Source organism: Schistosoma haematobium, chromosome ZW, assembly GCF_000699445.3.
Source record: "Schistosoma haematobium chromosome ZW, whole genome shotgun sequence".
Lineage (NCBI taxonomy): Eukaryota > Metazoa > Platyhelminthes > Trematoda > Strigeidida > Schistosomatidae > Schistosoma > Schistosoma haematobium.
In genome coordinates, this window is record NC_067195.1 from 1456450 (window position 1) to 1467322 (window position 10873).

Here is a 10873-nt window from a genome sequence, read left to right on the forward strand (position 1 = left end):
TGTATGGTTCTCAGATTTTACTAAAAGATTTTGTAATTTTATATTTTATTGTCCTCACTTGTATTCTCGTTCACTACAGTATCATGTAGGCGGCTAAACTGACTGACAAGTTTATTGTTAACTAATCTTTATTAATTTCAATGGTTAAAATCATGAGTCAGTTGAAGCTAGATCACTATGGAAAACCTGGAAGCACTAAACGGCCATTTCGTCCTACTGTGGGACTTCTCAGCAGTGAGCACCCATGACCTCGCCCCCTGCGAGATTCGAACCCAGGACCTACCGGTCCCGCCCTCATACCTCTACCAGCACTCAAGATCACTGTTAAGTGACTGGTTGACTAAAATCTTTGTAAGAAAAGATAAACATTCCATAGATTTACCCATTAACCATGTTGAGTAGAGACAGATATCTACCTCAGTACAATAGGAGATGGTCGGACAATTTCTTGGATTAGTTGAAGTTTAGAAATTAAGCATTTGTACGCAGGACCGAAAGCCCTGGGTTCGAATCCCGCAAGCGGGATTGTGGATGCGCACTGCTGAGGAGTCCCACAATAGAACGAAACAACCGTCCAGTGCTTTCAGGTTGTCAATGGTGGTCCAACATTGATTCATTCATGATATTAATCTAAATAACTGAAACTTGTTATATGTTAGTCAGAAACTGTTTGAAAAATGATTTGATTTTAGAGCTGAACAAACATACTATAGCTGTCTTAACCATATATATCTGTATTTTAATTAATTAGACTATTACACAAGGTCATATAAACTTCAAAGCAGTTGCTGATAAAGTTTGACAATTAGGACAAATTTGAGTGATTGGTGAATGACCTTAAGAAAAATTTCCATTCCGTTTAACCAATCAGAAAATATGTAACATGATTAAGTTATTATACAAGCAGTGTAAATTACTTACTTACTTACGCCTGTAACACCTCGTCGAGGAGTATAGGTCGAACACCAGCATTCTCCATCAAACTCTGTCCTAGGCAATTCTTTCCAGTCCTTTCCAGTTGCTATTGATCCTTTCCATATCTCCTTCCGATTCTCGACGTAGTGTATTGTTTGGCCTTCTTTTTTTCCGTTTCCTTTCAGGATTCTAATCTAGCGCTTCTCTTGTGATATAGTTTGATGATTTCCTCAATGTGTGTTCTATCCATTTCCAATGTCTTCTCCTAATTTCCTCTTCATCTGAAAGCTGGTTTGTTCTCTTTCACAGTAGGCTGTTGCTGATGATATCCTATCAACGGATATTAAGTGGCTTGTGTAGAAAATTCTGAATAAATACTTGTCCTTCAATTATGACGGTTGTTGTAGTTCTTTACGTTTTGGTTCCTCAAAGTGTAAATTACAGAATGTATAATTTTTTTAAATATTATTAACAACTGTTTTCAGGTTGTTATCAGAAGGGGATTTTGTGGATAATTTAGTCATTTCAATTGTTGAGATCATGAGTCAATTGAAATTAGACCACCATGGAAAACTTGGAAGCACTGGACGGCCGTTTCATCCTATTGTGGTACTCTTCAGTGGTGCTCATTCACAATCTCGTCTCGTAAAATTCGAACTCAGGATGAAACGACCGTTTAGTGTTTCCAAGTTTTCCATTGTTGATCTAGCTTCAATTGACTCATGATCTCAACCATTGAAATTGCTACAATCTCCACAATACCCCTTCTGATACTAAACGTTCATTTAGTCCTAATAAGTAGGTTGACATTCACAAGATCACTTAAGTATCACATCTATTTTCTCAGGAGTTTTTATATACTCATTATTCATTACCTAAACAACTCAAAACATTTTTTTATATATTTTTGGTACATACGGTCATACAAGCCTAAACTTTCTGAAGGCTTCTGTCTTTCATAATTACACATTACATCGATAGAATATTTTATCTTGTATCATTAATCTATTTCACACTCATCATCATCATCCAAATCATCATCATCATCATCATCATCATCCAAATCATCATCATCATCATCCAAATCATCATCGTCATGGGTGAGTAAATTCTTTAACAAATGCAACATTTTCTAATTATGACAGTGATAAATAGTAATAAAAGAGATAGTATCATCATCATCATCATCTTAGATATGTAATACACTATAACTCTTTAGTTGTTATCATCAACCTCATTAAACTTAACCTAGTAACTTACTAAAATGATCTCAATTGATAAACTTAATTGATAATCCACTAAAATGTAAATATATAAATGTTATATGTAGTTTTTATTAACAAAGATAGATGGTGATTAGCAGTGGAATTTAGGAATCCATGCATTTCGTCCTATTAGAGATTCATCAGTTGGATCTACCTACAGTTCTAAATAACAATGGGAAGATACAAGTATGTATATATATATATATATATATTACTCTAATAATCTCAATCTGCATGATCTTATTCTATAGCTTATGCTTCGTTATCAGATCACTAATCCTGTCAGCTTTGAATTCCATTTCATTTTATCAATAAACTGTCTTTATTCCCCTCTCTTCTCCCTTCTTCTTCTGCTATTTTACTGACATAGTCAAATTGAGGTGACCTTTTTCTCTATATATTTGATGAGAGATAAAAACAAAGTTCTTTTCTTTTCCGAACTATTAACGATTATTTCATGGAGTAAAAAGCAGTAAAATAACAGTTTATTAAAGAAATTAATGCCATGGTAACAATGACTTGATAATAAATCGATAAGAGTTGTAAATGGGAAGTATTGAATGGTTATGTTGTAAAGATACCTCCCCATCTTGTTCTAAATACCCTAGATTCAATCTTTAATGAGATTGTGAACATTTAGCATTGAGATATGTCATATTAGAATGAGATATGTATAGTCCTCTCCTGTTTATAATGGATTTCCAGTTGAGATCAGTCATTGATATAAACTGATGTACCGTACCTGGTACTTGAACGTTGACACTTTGTATAATGTATAATGAACATGTATTTTGATCTTGTAGGCGATCATATATTTTAGTATTTTAACAGTTAAAGTCACAAATCATTCCAAACTAGACCATCACTGAAGAGTCTGATACTGAGACGAAACGACCATCTAATGCTTTCAGGTTTTCAATGGTAGTGTTAGGATGTGCAGAAAAATATACCAATCATTATCATGTTAATTCTAATGGTGGCCTTGGACTTTAAATGTACACTCCCTATTGGTCAGTATTTATTTCACTTGTTAAATATTGTACAAATGTTGTTTTCTATTTTATGGTACGATGTAGTCTGTTTGGTTAGTATATAAACAGAGTATGTTTGAAATATAACGATTCATATCTCAGAGGCTGTGACTTGTGTTCTGGACTCAACTGGCTGGGCTAGACAGGGAAGCGGGACCAATCGAGACTCTAGGCTGTCCGTACGTGTTTTCTGTGTCACTGAAGCGATTGATAAAACTCTTGACTCTAATCTGCAGTCACACGTCACAACAGGTAGTTTAGTTTAGATCGGCTCATGAATCCAATTGTTAAGATCATATATTTATTTCATTGGTATGGTAACTTAAATCTAATCAATTATTGACCATAGGTTTTGCGGGATTATTGAAATTTTATACTCCAACTTTTTATACACAAAAGATGATTTCACAAGTATTGTTAATTCATATTTACAGAAATTGTCATTAAGTCAGTGAAACTGTGGACGACTTTTGAGCGACGCTAAACTGACCTTAATGGTGTCCATCTAATAACTAAGAGTAGGGTGTAAGGATTAGAATTATGATTTACAGTTGATGAATAAGGTTAGCAATTAGATTTCAGGGATTTTCAACACAAATTGATAACAACTATAATGCCAAAACTTTATTTAGTCAAATGGATAACTGAACTCTGCGCCCAAATCGTAGACCTTTTATCTTATACCTGATTGGTTCGTCTATAAATTATAGTCTCGCCACTAAGTCAATGACATTTGTACAATGATGCACCAGATATATATGCACCATACAAAATATTCGATTTGTGTGAGAACTGATGATAAATCTTATAATTGAACACTCATTGTTATATCTGGTCGTCATTAATTGTTATGTCGGAATCACTGATTACTTGTACTTGTAAAACGAGGAACCACTCCCAATGACACTAAAGTAAGAACACAAAAACTGGTACAAATGATGGTTTATTAGCCCCAAAACACCACGACGACGACGACGACGATGATGAATCTAGTATACACATTTTGATTAATAATTAAAATAGAAACTGTTATGTCCTTTGGGTTTGCCTACCCACTTTTGGTTCTGAGGATACCTATCTAATCCAGATTAAGACCTTGGCGCGATAGGCTGACCGACCTAACCTTGAGGCTAGTACGCGTGAGTTTGAAATGGAGTGGAGAGAAGTAAACTATTCTATCACTTGATTGGCTGACAAGCACGTGAATGAGAGAAGACAAGACAACTGGAACACTACTCGATCTATTCCTGATATCCTGATTTCCCTGTTCACATCAGAATCACATACACATAAAATAGTCAATAGTTATAACAAATCACATGCTATATATCATTCTAAGCATAGTTCATATCCATTAAATACAAGAATATCGTCTATTATACAGAATAACATTACAGACAGGAAAACAGAAACAAACACTACATTGAATAATCACCATAAATTGAATTAAAAAACGGAAGTAATATTGAATAAAAGAATGTAATTTTAACTATTCATCCCATTATATCATCCCCCCCTTTTTGTATCTTTTGAAGACTCAAAGTTTAGTTGCTAACTTTAAATTATCCCCCCCCCCACGAAATAATATTACATCCTCATATTCCCAAGTTACAATTAATGTGATGACTTTATTTAATGTATATTTCTTGCATTGAATAGAGAATCTACTAAAAGTGACTAGATAGTAAAGATGAACGACATCACATTTTTTGAATATCTCATTAGTAGTAGATAATAGATCGCTAGAATAATCAGCATCTATCAAAATTGCATTACGCTTTTGACCATCATTTGATTCCACAGGTTGAAATCAAGAGTCAGTTGAAGCTAGACCACCATGGAAAACCTAGAAGTACTGGACGGCCGTCTCGTACTATTGTGGGACTCCTCAGCAATGCGCATCCATGATCCCGCACCCTGCGGGATTCAAACCCAGGGTTTCCATAGTGATCTAGCTTCAATTGACTCATGATTTCAACCTGTGAAATTTCTGAAAATCTCCACAAAACCCATTCTCATCATTTGATTCATCTGACATATTTGTAGATCATTAAGATAACCCATATCTGGTAAAACAACCAGATTCATCAGAAATTTTTTTCGCTGAATGATAAGCTTCGTTTGGTGCAACTGTGTTCGTTATACTGTTCTATTTATTTTCTGTTACTTTGTGCGCTGGTACTGCAACAATTTCATGAGCATTTAACAAGACACCGTTTTTCTATGAACTGGGCAAGTCACTGCTTGTATATTGTGTTTCGAAGATAATGAGAATTGAACCACTACGAAGAATGTCTCTAAAATAGACATTACTGGACCACTTGGCGAATCATGTATGGCTGCTCGTAAGTGTTATATCGAAAGCTGTATTTAACTGTAAGCGGGCATCTTACCCATTGATCTTGAAAGAAACATACTTTCTATGGTTATGGGAACCGGTTTTGTTAAGAGCTACCGTTACTTTGCCTGCTAGCGGCTTAAATTTATAGAATACACTTTCAGTTGACGGTGTTTTCGGGTTTTACAATGATTTTCTTTGTGTGCTTTTGTGGAACACATAGTACAAAGATGATGTCTAAACCTCTCGCATTCTCGGTTCACAATTCCTGCATGTTTCAATCAGTGATCTGCTTCTTTCGTTATCTTCAAGCACTGGTAACGGATAGTAAATAGAGATGACTTTTCTCCAAATGTTTATGACAGGGTTCTAGTTGTTTCATCAAAACTAGAGTCCGAGCGCCCAAACCGAAGCATATGGTTTTCTTAGGGGTCCACTCCCTGAGTCTTTGACCTAAACGTCTAATCCACAAGGCAGCGGAGCGACGTAAGAAGATGCAGCTCCATGGCAGCCAGTGGTCAACAACAGGTTTATACGTCATTTATTTCCTTAGAATCCTAAATCCCATTTGCACCACTGGTTTGGAATAAGTGTTTTCCAACTCCCCTAGATAAATTCTCCATATCCGCCAACCCGGTTAGATCACCGTACATTTACTTTTTGTCCTCTCAATTTAGTAGACAAAACCATCAATGAGAGAAGACAGTGAATAGGACTTCCCTGGTAGTGGCAGTATAGGCGTGACCATGTGAGAGCATTTCGAGGGAGAGCGGATTCTCCCCACTATCGGCCGTATCAGGGCTTTTGAGGGACCACATAGTCGTTTAAATAATATTCCACTTTAGTCTATACATATTTTTCTAGTCACTGTAGCAACATTTATTATGATGATTCAATATTTACAGTTTTATTTTACTGTGTATATATTAAAGTAAAAACACCGATCCATGACTTCATTACTAACCACAATCCAACAACTGTTCTATACTGAAATCCAGTACTTTCATATGTTGATAGAAAAAATAATATCGGATGGGTTTTGTGGATATTATAGTAATTTCAACGGTTAAGATCATGAGTCAGTTGAAGCTAGACCACCATGGAAAACCTGGAAGCACTGGACGGCCGTCTCGTACTATTGTGGGACTCCTCAGCAGTGCGCATCCACAACCTCGCCCCCTGTGAGATTCGAACCCAGGACCTACTGGTTCCGCTCGTGAACACTTAACCACTAGACCACTGAGCCGGCTGGCATCCAACGGTGTTAATATCTAACTTCAACTAATCCACAATAAGATGAAATGGCCTTCTAGTGTTTCTAGGTTTTCCATGGTAGTCTAGCTTCAACTGACTCATGATCTTAACCATTGAGATAGATAAAATAATCGAAATCCTTTTTTCTTTGAAGGATCTAACTTGGTTGACTATATTTCTTCAAAAGAAAGGAACTGTTAACGAACAAGTTTATACTACTCTTTGATGAATCAAACTCAATACATATATCAATTTGAATGTTAAATAGTTAACCAATACAGTTTCTTAATGATTAACATTATGTGTTACTTATATCAATATAAGTAGTATATAACATTAGTCAGGAATTAAAATGTCCGGTGGCAAAAATGTTGATAAGATCTAAGAAGAGGAAGAAGAAGAAGAAGAAGAAGAAGAAGAAGAAGAAGAAGAAGAAGAACAAGAACAAGAACAAGAACAAGAAGAAAGAATGAGAGCAGAAAGCAATTGGTATAGATATGCAAGAACGATGAAGTCTAAGACAATTCATGAACATTTATCGGATGATGTATTGAACTATAGTTTTTCACCCTAATTCTTATTATTCGATATGTCTTGCGGATTGAGAGCTGTATTCGTCTCTTAAGCTATTCTGTAACTCCCAAGCTAGAACTATACAGCGACCTGGACAACGAGAGAGAAGACTTAAAGTACTCGAGAAGTAGTTTACTCCAAGGTTCATTTCAATACAGAAAATATAGGGTTTTTATAATATTTTAAATGTCCTTCATTGGTTGCTAGAACATTCTGGAATGCTACTAAACATAGTAGCAGTGTAGCAATCTGCCAATCAGAACCTCTTCATGTGACGTTCCACTTCCTTGATATTTTTGGCTAAAACTTCAAGTGAACGCTGATTGGATGAAACGCTTCTTAGTATTTTCCTGATCTTTGCTTGTCTTTTGCAAGAAATCTTCTGGATCACTCCAACACTATTGTCCAAATGATGTATCTTTCTCATGATCAAACAACATATCAGTTCATCATTCATTCAATAAGAACATAAGTCTATCTGAAAGATAAAAAATATCTCTAATTTATCAGTGTTTGTGTATATATGTGTATGTATCCATGTAACTGTACATGTAATTCATTAAATCCATGGTAGATACTTGATGGGAGAGAGAAAAAAAGACACAGGAGCAAAGAGAAAAGCTTCCGTATCTGTAACAAAATCAAGACATTTTCAACGAGGAATCAATACAGATCATCAAATGTATCCAATATCTACTAGAAATTCTAGGACTTGGAAGAAAAGGTCAGAAAAATATGTGAATTTATCTCATATGTCATATACTACTTATTGATTTATTTATTTGAACACATAAATATTGGTACAAGAGGGCACCAAATATGTATGTGCCACACTTTATTTGTGTGTGTGTGGGCTGTGATACTGCCCGGGTGCCCAGACCGAAGCAGGTGGTTTTCTTAGGGGACTACACATCGAGCCTTTGATCTAAAGGTCTGACCCACAAGGTAGTGGAGCATCGTGACGAGATGCAGTCCCATGGTAGCCGGTGACCAACGATTGCTCCAGGATACTGGAGCCCATGTTCACCATTAGTTTGGGATCCGGTTAAAGTGTCGAAAATTCACTTTACGTCCTCTCAATTTCATAAACTACACCCTCTGCACGAGAAGACAGTGAGTAGGACTTCCCTGGCAGAGGCTGTATACGCGTACCCATGTGAGAGCATTTCGAGAGGGAGCGCGGGCCCATCCCACTCTCAGCCATACCAGGGAATTCGGCGGCATACTAATACTACTTAAACAGTAGTCTTTCACTACTAGAACTATCCTAATTTGTTGTTTCTTTTGTATAGATTATAATATAGAAATAAAAAAAGGTTTCTTTTTTAAGAAAATGAAATCGATGTATAAAATATCGATTACTGAATGTATCCAAATTTCTTAGAAATATACCAAATCAATATTTTCATGTAGGTAGTGTAAAGGTACTTAACTATACCTGAAGTGTCTCTGAGGTTACTGCCGGTCCCAAGCCTGGATAAAGAAAAACGGTTGGGCATTGGGGTTAGCGACCACATCCTGTAGAAAACTAACTCGCTAAAAAAAACGTCAACCAGATGAGCATCGTAATATATAATACTTGACCTAAACATTATCATTGATATTGTGTTGTTTAATTAGTTTAAACTAGAGTAATGTTTGTCTTACGAAGAAAATGAATAAGAAATAGGTTACAAAACTATGTTGGAATTTGTAATTAGTCATTGTAACTATGTAGTTTAACTATTGTGTTATACGTGATACCTACTGGTTTCACAATATCTATTTAGATTAAATATACAGAATACATTTGGTTGGGGTCCATTTGACCATTGTAATCAATGGTTGGAGACTCTGGGTGACATGGATCAGAATCGATCACAATCATGTTGGTGTATACACTCACTGCCCTCAAATGCCCTGGTATGGCTGAGAGTAGGGTGGGCCCGCCCTCCCTCTCGAAATGCTCTCACATGGCCACGCGTATACAGCCTCTGCCAGGGAAGTCCTACTCATTGCCTTCTCGTGGCACGAGTGTTGTTTACAAAATTGGGAACAAAAAAAGAAGGTCTGATGCTTTAAACGAGTTGCTGGATATGAAAGATCCACATATGAGAGTTCGAAAACCCTGATTCCAAACCAATGGTGCTCATGGGCTCGAGTATCCTGAGGGAACAAATGGCGTATGAACCAATCGTTGGTCACCGGCTTCCATGGGAATGCATCTCCTCACGATGCTCCACTGCCTTGTAGATCAGACCTTTAGGTACAAGGCTCGGGGTGTGGCCCCCTAAGAAAACCACCTGTTTCGGTTTGGGCACCCGGACAGTATCCCAGCCCTCACACAAATCGAATGATTTATATGGCCCATATGTATTTGGTGCCCTCTTGTACCAATGTTTATGTGTTTAAATAAATAATAATAAATAATAAACTATGAGATTAAAATCACTTCATATCTTTCTTTCTATGAACTAATTGTTTCTTCCTTATATGCAATCCTTCTTTTATATGTACTACCACCATTGAAGTAACTGGTTCTATGAATCCGGTGTTCATCTTGTTGTGCTAATGTGGTGATGTATAGCAACTTGGATCGATGCATATATGTGCCTGGTCCTATGATGTATCAGTTTGTGCCCCCAACAGAATAAGCAGTTTTTATATGAACATGTATTAAGCTATGTATAGAAATGATAAGTTTTTATTATTGTGAATTATTATAAGAATTCTATACTATGGACTGATATCAACTTGAAAATCACGAAGTGATTGGTAGCTAATTCAATTGTTTCTGTATTTCCAATAGTGTGTGCAACCACGACACCATATCTCTTTGAAGCAATGAGGTTTACATTTCACAAACAATATAATACCTCTAAAACCAGTGAATAGAAATCCTAATCGACCACATTTATTCTAACTTCAATCAATGAAAATGTACGATCCATATGCTGAAATAACGTAAATCCAATCACGAACCAACTCCAATTAGACAACCAATGAAAAACAGGAACTAATGGACAGATATCTTATCCTAGTATATGGACTCGGAAGTGTGTATACATGACTCCATCTGGAATCAAACTCAAGAACCATCAGGTCTCACAAAGCATTCTTAACATTCAGCTCACTGAGTCAATATCCGGTGGTTTACATCTCTAGTTTCAACCAATTCGTAATATTCCACAACCATCTTTATATGCCATTAATGTGTAACTAACTTATTCGTGGAACAGTTCAACGTCTTTGGTTATGGCTTCTCACTTCAGGAATTACTTTTCAAATCAAATCGTTCTTGAAATTTCCTTCCAAATAGTAGAAATTACTTCTGAAATAATAATCTCCTTGTTATCAAACCTTTGATTTCTCGTTCTTAACTTATTCAAAGATGAAAACCCTTGACATATCTACAATCTAATCTTCAAACAACAAAGTTTACTAAGTAGATATTTTCTGAGAAGTCTCATTCCTACTCATAAGTAGCTCAAGTGAAGATCCAATAAAAACCTATTCTC